The sequence below is a fragment of the Protopterus annectens genome, chromosome 4.part0 (genome assembly GCF_019279795.1).
Source record: "Protopterus annectens isolate FY-2018-M chromosome 4.part0, PAN1.0, whole genome shotgun sequence".
Taxonomy (NCBI): domain Eukaryota; kingdom Metazoa; phylum Chordata; order Ceratodontiformes; family Protopteridae; genus Protopterus; species Protopterus annectens.
In genome coordinates, this window is record NC_056733.1 from 1,037,446,758 (window position 1) to 1,037,458,133 (window position 11,376).

The 11,376-nt window shown below is 46.8% G+C and overlaps 1 protein-coding gene across 1 annotated transcript in view; it reads right to left on the reverse strand.

Annotated features, from left to right (window-relative positions):
- The window catches only part of PKD2L2 (polycystin 2 like 2, transient receptor potential cation channel), an 806,718-nt gene that overhangs the window by 561,342 nt on the left and 234,000 nt on the right, over positions 1-11,376 (reverse strand). The window lies entirely within an intron of this gene.

The window sequence follows — 11,376 nt, forward strand, 5'->3', positions numbered from 1 at the left end:
ACTCGTATCCTGTATAGAGGTGAGTGTGTGACACCTGTGGCCAATGTGGAGGGGGTTTTGCTTATTACTTTTATCGTGGCCCTACTATATATCACATCAACCATTCAGAGATAACAGATGTAAATTAGCTGGGAGGCTAGGGTGCAAAGCCATACCCATACATGTGACATCAAGGCCAGCCAATCCAAATTAGCAACACCACTATTACCCAGAGCACACACTCAACCCATGTGTCATACACACACACATGCCTAGGCAACAGCCAATATGTGGGTTGTACACTGCATATTGGCCACTGATACTAACTATGCAGTGATAGCAGTGGGCTACAGAGGGCATGTCACCCTGCCCATCTGCCCAATATGCACGTACATGCAGATAGTGCACCTCCACCATGTTTCCCAATGGACACCTGCACCACCTGTGGTGCCTTCACATGACTCACAGTGGACATACCATGCCTGACAACATGCCCTGTATGGACAGATGATACTGACATCAGGGAATGCTGTTGGCATGCTATCAATGTAGGTGAAGGGTAAATCTGCTGCCCATTACCAGTTCCTGCCACAGGTGGGCAAGACTGGCACATCTGATGATAATCTGTGTTCACAACATGGGCCAGACACCCCAGGTACAGTTCCACATGTCACTGTACATGCATGTGGGAGGTGTGCACATCCCAGACACCATCCATGTCATGGACTAAGGAACACATACATGGCAAGTGGTGTACAGCATTGGCCACACACAATAGTCACCTAGCTGACTGGATGTGGGATGCAATACCCACCTATGTGGGCAAATGCAGTAACTACAGGCCTGAGCCACAATGCAGACCATTGTCATGTGGCCTGATGCCATGGTATACCCACTGCCTACCCTTTTACAGCCTGCTGGCACAGTTGACCACCACACACCTGTGTAGACATGCACTCATGCATGTCAGAACTGGCACCCTGTGTGTTCATGTGTGTGTGTTGTATGGTGCGTATGTCCACATCCACACTCACTACAACCCCCCAGGGCATACTGAAGCATGCTGTCTGATGTCTGACATCTCCTCATACTCTCTGCCCATACGGCCTCCATATGACCCGATTGGTGCATGTGATACCTGCACATTGATGTGTTGTGGCAATCCCACTACTGATGAGTTGCACTACTGGCCCTGCCAAGTGTGTCAATGTGTGTGCGTCCCTGTGTGAGTGTGCCGGTGTTGATGCTGGCACCTGTTCATGCAGACAGGCACTTGTACGACACCTACCATATATCTACCGTATCCCTGTTGCAGATGTCACTCACCCTCACATATATGTTCTGAGTGTTCCACATCAGGTAACCCATGTGGTGCATCCAATAACTGCATCAAACTGTGATAGCACTACATAGTTGTCAGGGGTTTGATACCCTGTGCTGGTAGGTGTGTGACACAAGCATGCTTCAGTTTTACTCAAGTAGAATTTATTCACAATGCACCAAAAAACATGAACAAAAGTAACAGTAATAAGTACTTGGTGCTTTCACCCTGTAACACCTTTAGGGCATCTTCAAAGTACTCTGAAGATGCCCTAAAGGTGTTACAGGGTGAAAGCGCTAAGTACTTATTACTGTTACTTTTGTTCGTGCATTCTGAATAAATTCTACTCGAGTGAACTACTGAGGAGCCTTGTCGTGGTTTATCAGTTTTTTACAGTTCGTGGATATGCTTCAGTTTTACTCTCTCACCCCTCCCTGACATGTATCTGCCTCTGTCTGCCTCCCCCACTCCCTCTCTGGTGGATGTGGAGACCCACACCTGCCTTGCTTAGGCAGCAGCATGTGTATTTTATGTGATGCTCATGATCAGCTGATGGCCTCTGCAGGAATTACAGCCCTCCCCCTAGCTGATTGCATGTGGAACAGCTGTGGTAGCAATCCCATAGCCAAATACATGAAAACACACTCCAATACCTAGGAAAATCATGGTGGTGTTGGGCCTTTGCAATCACTGTAAGCAGGAACTAGATCTGATGTTTGGCAAACAGCATCACATACAGATTGGGGATTTACCTCTAACAACATACACTGTGGAAAGAGGGCAAACAACAGGAGGGAGATGTGCCTGACCTGACAACAGACTCTAAGTGCTGCTATACTGCATTTGGAGTAATGTTGGTTTAACAGTGTTTGTCTGTCATACATGTCGCAATACCTCCCATGTCAGTTCCATGTATATGAGAAATTCCCATTTGCAGGGTCATCTGCAGACTGGGCAGTGTTGTGCCTATGGTTTCATGTGTTAGCCAAAGTGCATCAATCTGTGGACTGCAGAAGGTAGTGTGAGGATTGCAGTCTGTACATGGTGAAGGCCGTGACAGTTACTGACTTCATATCCCGCATAGGACATATGTTGCAACAAACCCTGTTACAATGGAAAATATATGAGGTTATCACAGCAACATGTCTATACTGGCCCTGTGTATGTGCTGTCAGCCACACCTCTGTCAACCTTTGTACATATGGCGTGCATGAAGTGGTGCATATGTGCTGTACACCATAAATACTGTCATCATATCTGAAAACAAGCCAGTGATATATCATATTGCTACACATGTCATGTACAGTAGTGGTTATATTTCATGACAAACTGGACATTCTGTGGATGTTTGTACAGCACTGAGGTCTGTATAGTGATGGTGAATTTCGGTAGTGTGTGTATTGTTAATATGTACTTCAGCCTGTGTACAGACTGTGGTAGATGTCATTGTTTTAGCTCTCCTTCTATCAGATGTTACATGCTGCCCCACTGTATGGTACGGTTTTGTCATACATGTTTGTAGGGCCATACACACATGTCCCATACCACAGACAGGCATCATAACAAACTGTGTAGCAGCCCTGTATATGTAGGGTCATTCTGTGAGTGGCACATATGAGGATGGTGTAGAACAGATAGTCCATATACTGTAAATAGAAGTTATGTCTTTACCATAACGTTCCATGTGGAGTGTTCATCTCGCCTTTGTTCTTACACCTGGGTTCGGAGCCGATCCTCGGCTCCGTGTCGCTGCAAGCTCTGCATCGAGAAGAAGCTCGAGACAACGTAATAAACACAATCCCGCTCTGCCTTTACCTCAGATCTAGTTTGCAAGCAAACCAGCAGTCAGAGAGAGAGCACACTCATGCCAAAAATTACACAAAGCAAGAAATCATCTATATATATATATATATATATATATATATATATATATATATATATACACATGTACATCATACATATACAACCACTGCAAATGCAGAAGCAGAATACTCCAGACCAGGCACCAAATGAACGTTCTTCCTGAGGGTGGGAGGGTGGGAATGTAAGAACAAAGGCGAGATGAACACTCCACATGGAACGTTATGGTAAGGACATAACTTCTATATGTCAGAGTGTTCGATCTCGCCGTTGTTCTTACACCTGGTAGCATCCTAGCTCCATGTTCCTGAGGAACTCACGGAGAAACGTTCTTGAGCACAGTGGAACCAAAGGTTGCCCTGTCCCTAGAAACCCTGTCCACTTTGTAATGAGAGATGAATGTATGTGGTTTAGCCCAAGTAGCAGCTGCACAAATCGTGTCTAATGGTAGGCGAGCTGCATGAGCCAGGGATGTAGACATTGATCTTGTAGAATGTCCTTTAGGTTTGACAGACAAAGTTTGATTTGAAGAATCATAAACGTATATAATACAATCAGTTAGCCATTTGGAAAGAGTTCGTTTAGTAACCGCTACACCTTTCCTGCTGTCAGCAAAGCCTACAAAAAGTTGATCAGATTTCCTGTGATCCTTTGTTCTATCTAAATAAAACCTGAGTTGTCTATGGACATCCAATTTGTGTAACATATACTCTAACTTATTAGAGTGATTCTTGAAAAAGGTAGGTAATTCAATGGACTGATTAATGCTATTGATAGAGCAAACTTTGGGGAGAAAGGATGGATTAGTGCGAAGAGACACTCTGTCAGAGTGAAAGATCAAATAAGGGTGTTTAATAGAAAGAGCCTGAAGCTCAGACACTCGCCTAGCGGATGTAATGGCTACCAAGAAGAGAGTCTTCCACGATAAATACTTCAATGGACAAGAGGAGGCTGGTTCAAAAGGGGGCAACATCAATTTAGATAATAAAAGGTTCAGATTCCAAGGTGATGTAGGAGTTCTAACTGGTGGTCTAATATGGAAAGATCCTTTTAAAAAGGCCTTACAAAGTCTGTGAGCCATAATAGGTGCCCCACATTCTTCCACATGAAAGTTGGAAATGGCAGCCAATTGCACTCTTAAAGTGGCAGGAGAAGCTCCTTGATGGAACAATTCTGTTAAAACTCCAAGATCTTGTTTAACGGAGCTATGACAGGGTCCAAATGATGTGAATTTGCCCAGAAGACAAAACGCTTCCATTTACTAGTGTAGGTCTTTGTAGTGGAAGCTTTATGAGAAGCCACTAGTATATTCTGAGCAGCGGGTGTAAGAGAATCAGACCTGGCTAAGGAAGGAGCAGCCAAGCTGCTAGATGGAGTGATTCAGTGAGGGGTGAGGAACCCTGGCGAGTGAGTCAGTAGATCTGGCTCTGGGTCCAGGATCAAGGTCCCGAATGCGGTGTTGCAAAGAAAGGGGAACCAAATTTGACGAGGCCAGAATGGGGCAATGAGGATTATCGTCCTTTGTAGGTTGTTGGCTTTCTGCAGAAACTTTGTAATCAGGGGAAAGGCAGGAAAAGCGTACAGGAGACCGGGGCCAATCGTGCACCAGCGTCCCTGGGGACTTCCCTGGAGGGTAATAGGGCAAAGTAGCTCCTGCATTTGGCGTTCATTGGAGCATAAAGATCGCAGGAAGGCTGGCCCCACTTGAAAAATCTTCTTCGCAACTGACTGTTTGAGGACCACTCGTGAGGCAACAGGATTGCTCTGCTCAGCCTGTCGGCTATGGCGTTGGATGACCCGGGATGTGCGTTGCGATCAGAAAGCGACCCGTGGACTCCGCCCATTGCCAAATTCACATGGCCTCTCTGCATAGCTGATAAGACCTGGTTCCCCTTGCTTGTTTATGTACGAGACTACGGCCATGTTGTTTGGCTGAACTACAATAGTCCCTAGAGGAAGAAGGGGAGCAAAGTTTTGCAATGCTAGAAACACTGCCCTCAGCTCTAGAACATTGATGTGCAGATTGTACTCTAAATTGGTCCATTAAGCCTTGGACTGTCTGTCCCTGAAAGATGCCCCCCACCCTATCAGGGGAGCGTCCGTGGTGACCGGAGCTGTCGTGGGTAGCACAAATGGTCTTCCGCTGGAAAGGTTGCAAGTCTGAAGCCACCAGGCTAGATGTGATTTGCATGTGTTTGTAATCAGAATTTCGTGTGTCAGAGGTAGCTGTTGGAGCGACCATTGTGCAAACAGTAGCCATTGTAGAACTCTCATGTGCAGTCTTCCCAATGGTATCGCAATGAGAGAAGCTGCCATGAGACCCAAAACCTTCAGAACCAGTTTTGCTGGGGATTTTCTGGATGACAGAAGGATAGATATGTGACTTTGTAGTGAGGCTATCCTTTCTGGAGGGAGCCTTAGAATTAAATGATGCGTATCTAATTCCGCTCCTATGAATAAGATATGCTGTGATGGCTGTAGTAAAGATTTTTCGACATTTACGGAAATTCCGAGGTGAACACAAAGTTGTAGAGTGTAATCCCTGGCCTGTATCAGTTGACGCCGGGTGGTGGCAGAAAGGAGCCAGTCGTCCAGATCGGAAACACCTGGAATCCTAGGCGTCTCAGATGAGGCGCTACCACTGCCATGCATTTGGTGAAAACCCTGGGGGCTGAGGTCAGACCAAAGGGCAGGGCTCAAACTGATAGTGACTGGCTCCCAGCGGGCAAATGATCTCTGGACGCCCTGGCCATTTTGATGTGGTAGTATGCATCCTTCAGATCTATTGAGCACATCCAGTCGTCCTTCTGTAAGAATGGAAGGATCGATTGAGCGTGACCATTGAACTTTTCTTTCTTGCGAAGGTGTTGAGGTTGCTTAGGTCCAGAATCGGCCTCCAGTCCCCTGTCTTCTTTGGAACTAAAAAGAACCTTGAGTAAGTTCCGAATCCTATTTGGTCCGCTGGGACTGGTTGGATGACTCTTTTTCTAGCAGCTTTGAAATTTCTATAGCTGCTGGGTCTCATAGATGGGGCACATCTGGGAGTCTTCTCTTTGGAATGGGAGTGGATAGAAAGGGTATTCTGTAACCTCTGGTAACCACGCTTTTACCCAGTTGTCTGTAGTAAGATTTTGCCAGGCCTGAGGGTATAAAGCTAGCGACCCCGACTGCCTCCAGAGCAGGACAGTCGGGCCTCCTCTCAGGAGTGCTGGAAAGGTTTTCCAGGGGTGTATCCCTGTCACCTTGGTTTTGTGGACCCCTCTGCCGCCAGGCGGCGTCTTCCACCTCTGCCCCTCCTCTGCCTCTAGAGGGGCATTACCCTGTGCCTGGGAAAGATCCTTGGGGTTTTGAAACCACATTTTTCCACCAGCGTTGCCCTTTGGATGCGGTCTGGATGGGGTGGAAAACGGACTCCGACAGCAGACAGAGTCTTTCCCTCCTGTTCACACGGGTAAGGGTCTCCTTTACTTTGGGGCCAAAGAGAGTGGCACCATCAAATGGGGCGTTAGTAAAGGAAGACTTGAAGGCTTCCGCAAATGAACATAAGCGCATCCAGGATTGTCTACGAAGAGCAATCGCTGAAGCTGCTGCCCTACTCAATCCTTGACTGCGTATGAGATCAGCCACATGGATGAGTTAACAATGGATGTAAGGGTATTGAGATGTGCTGTAACTTTCTCTGAAACAGCAGCATCTGTAGTACCCTGGAGGTATCTCCCAACTCTTTGATTAGATCCCTCTGTAGACGTGTAAAGTGGGTCAAATAGTTCAGGGATCGCATAGAAAAAGCCGCTGAACTAAAAATCTTCCCGTACCTGTCCATAGTCCTAGAATCTTTGTTAGGCGGATGGACAGATGAGGAAGATTCGACATCTCCTTTTCGTGGCCGCTGCCACCATAGCGTCCACTGGAACTCCTTTGTGAGGTAAGCCTTGTTTTGGGGTGCAGTAATATACTTATTAGGCTTTCTAGGGACTGGTTCCACCGTGTCAGGTGTCTCCCATGCCCTTGAGCAATCAGCTCCATTAACTCATCGAAGGCGGAGTGACCCAGGAGGAGGAAGGCGAGCACCAAATGCCTTCAGCAAGACTGACTCATCCTCAGAAGGGGAAGGGACTGCCAATCACCTCTCTGTTTTAGGATCTCCAAGATGTCAGCAAAGAGACATCCTCTGAAGGTGACTTTGGGGACCCTTCTGACTCATCCAAGTCAGTGTCAGATGTCAATGATTCTTGTGGAGAATCTAAGTGTCTCCTCTTACACAATCTTTTCCTAGGGACTTCTTGGAGCATCCGAAGAAGCCTCCGAGAAGAGGGGCACCCTCCAGGGTGGCTGAGACACAGGTGCTCGGCGCTTGGATGTGGCCATTGGTGCAGAGGAGGATAACGGTCCTTTATGGGGAGGAGAGGCTGCTTCTACTGATGTGGTTGTCTGGGTAGACAACACCTTCCTCATGAGATCGAAGGCCCCGGGTCAGTCGAGGTATCTCCGGTTCGAAGAAATGGGAAGAATCCCGAAACAGGCACAGGCATCGACCCAGAGGACGGAACCGAGTCGATCGAGCCGAGGCCCGAGAGGGAGAGTCGAACAAAACATCGGTCCGACTCGGTCCCGAACCAAGGATGGATCTTGCTCGAGACTCCGGTACCAGATCCGATGGAGTCGAGGTGAACGGAGCCGACCGAGAAAAGGACGGTTCTGGCACCGATGGCTCCACAATCAGTAGATCAGCCTCTTCCGGCTCCAAAGACTGGACAGGTCTCGGAGGAGGAACAGATGGAGATAATGGAAGGCCTTCAAGTCTCGACACCAATTGGGAGGAAACCGAGATGAGTTTGGATAAGGCTGTATTCTCCATTAATTTCTGCACCACGCGGTCAACATCGGTGTCGGAGAGGGGCCTGGAAGAACGGGTCGAAGGAATCGAAGCGGGCCGACCTCATCAGTGTCGGGGGAGGGAGCTCCGTCACCGGTTCCAAGACTCGAGGCTCGGACACTGACAACAGCTGAACACTCGGTCCCGAGGTCTGTGGAACGGTGATCGAACCTTAACGAAGAGCTCGGGCCGATAACTTGGGCTCCGGCGTCTTCGATTCCTTCAGGATTTGGATGCCTGGTCTGAAGCATCCAGAGCCTCTTGAAAAGAAGGTTTTAATAAACCCCTATCCATGAGTTTCCTGTGCCTATCTGTCATGACCCTCCCACTGAAAGAATGACAAATAGAGCAGTCTTCTTGCAGATGGAGAGGGCCAAGACAGTAGACGCAGGAACTATGATTGTCAGTAACTGACATTTTGCCCACATTGGCGCTTGAATCAGATTTAGCCTTCTCAGACATCTTAAACTTAATGTGGAACAAAGGTGAGAAGTCAAGTCCAGCTAGTAAGTCCAATCCGTGAAATTGTCAAATCCAGTTAAAGAAAAATGTCTATCCGGTAGTCAATTCAGAAAGGGTGGTAGGCCCGAGAAACTCTAATAAGTTTAAAATTAAACTTAAACGGAACCGAGAATTCCTCAACCGTACCACACACACACACTTAGTCACTAAACAAACTTTATAGAATAAATTTATCCTGAAATAACAAGAAAAAATCTTAATCTTAGCTTTAGTTGTTCGAGCTCGACCCAGTGATGCGAACGCTGCAGCGGCAAACTAGATCTGAGGTAAAGGCAGAGGGGGATTGTGGGTATTAGGTTGTCTCGAGCTTCTTCTCGATGCAGAGCTTGCAAGCGGCCGACACGGAGCCGAGGATCGGCTCCGAACCCAGGTGTAAGAACAAACGGCGAGATCGAACACTCTCACATTATTATGCTAGCTTACCATATGTGGCTGTGGCTGTATTCACATTGGTTGTGATTATGCACTGTCACACAGGTGTATCTTATCCTGTGCTGTGACATGGCTGTTGAGCCTGCTATATATGCAGGTACATGTGCATTCCCTCATACGAGGTGTAGGCCAGTGTTGAGCCAGTCTGCCTATAGCCTGCACAGTGCATTGTTACATGCCTAGCAGCTTAGTGTACTTAACCAGTGGGATGTTATGTGCAGATACTTGCCAGATGTACTGCTGATGGGCCTCCCTTAAACATCATGTATGTCAGACAGAGCAGTGGGATGCTGTACAGATGTATGTCAATTTCTAGTGGGTGGTATGTGTCCATGGCACCCCTGTACCAGCAGTCATTATGTGTCAGGCCAGACAGAAGTGTGTGAATCCAACACCTATGGTGCCAAATGTATACCAGTCGTTATGTGTTATACCCATCTACATGGCTGTCTACATCCATATTGTCAGGCCTGGTACACATGTGGTGCACTAAGGGATTATGTGTATACCTCGGGACTGTACAGAGTGTGTCTGAAGTTCCACATATAGTGGCCTATATCTCTGCTGCACTCCACAGGGGCATTACATGCTAGCAGCGGTACCTTACAATGATTTCCTTAGGATGTCTGTCAGTAGCCAATGTTACATATGTTATAAGCAGATGTCAGCATCCACACACACCATGTCTGTGAAGACAATCCCAATGACAGTAGCAACAGTCTAGTAATATACCTGCTATACATACCTGTCATCCCCTTGCACTACGACTTTGGGACTGTGGGGGCTGGTGTACTGCTACACTCCATGTCCAGGACATATGGTGGAAATATATGTACATATACTTATCCAGATAGCTATATATATATATATATATATATATATATATATATATATATATATATATAAAAATTACACGTGTACTGCATTGAATTACCACTGTCATGGCAATCACCCACTATAAATCCCTACAGCATGTGGGCGTGGTCCCTTTACATTTCCTGTGTGATGGACATCCTTCTTGTGCGTGGGCATCAATGATACAGGCAGCAGGTAGCAATACCTCTTACAGGAGAACCTGTACACATCAGAGTGGCCACATATCTGTAGGAGAATCAGGAACTACAGGCAGACTGTGGATAGAGTTGTGTAATGCTTTGCATACTACTGGTGTTACAGGGTGTGTGTGTTTGTACATACTAGTGTAACTTTGAATGCAGTCTGTCTGCATAGCTCACTACTGTGGGCCTAACCTCTTGCTGGACACAGGTATGCCCATCATGTGTTGTCCATCCGCCACACAGGTCCTGTGTCAGATATGACACTGGCAGTGTGTGTGTTGCTTGCTATCAGTACATGGCTACATCCATATCTATATCTAACCTCAATTCCCTGACTAAGGGTATGTTGCAGACTATCCTGTAACACCAGCACCTTGCTTAGTGTATGGCAACAGTGTTCCAGCCTCTGTCCCCATCTACATACCAAGCTCTGCACATTTGTCATGCTGTTGGGGGTTGTTCTGTAGTGGGCTGTGAGTATATCGCACTGCCATTGCTGCCATTAGTCCACTGCTGTTGTATCCCCCACACATACAGTGGGGCTGGGGACATATATGTATGGGTGTCACCTACACAACACATGTGCGCCCTTATGCACTGCAGAGGCCAGTATATGTAACAGTGGTATATGGACTTGCATTACTGAGTCTAGGTGGGGAGCACCATAAATGACCTAGGCTGTTACAAAATGTGGGGGTATCAGGGCTGAGCTGCCACAAGGTATGTGGATGTACAGTACCGTAAACTCTACCTATAATGGCATTACTTACATGACTTGGGGTACTGCAAGCCTACTGCCTCCTGCCATACAGACTGTTCTGTGAGTTATGCCTTGTTATGTACCGAGTACAACCCATTTGATCACAAAACGTCTTTACCTCCTACAGAGTTTGTACAGAGTGTAGATAGAGGCTGCTGAACTACACACCTGCAGTACCTACTGTTGATTGTGTGGTACCCTGTGGCCCAGTCTGTCTGCACTACTGTACATTCTGAAGAACTTGGCCTGGACAGCAACAGTTGTGAACCTTTCCAGACTAATGTATTAGTGTAACTGTTTCACAGTTGCAGTACTCCATTTATATGGTTGTCAGTATTTGAAATGCTATATGATATGGCATTTAGAACTGTTATAGTACACAATTAAAGGATTCCCATTTCTGCAAACCTGTGTGTGGTGTATTTCCTAAGACCTTTCTATGGGTATATGTTGCAGGCAATGATTGACATTAGTATGTGTCGACCATATAGTGTCCAGTTGTTCAGGTGTTAACTGTAGGCATAGTGGCTGTTCCATACTGTGTGCACCTCCTACATATGTATCTTAC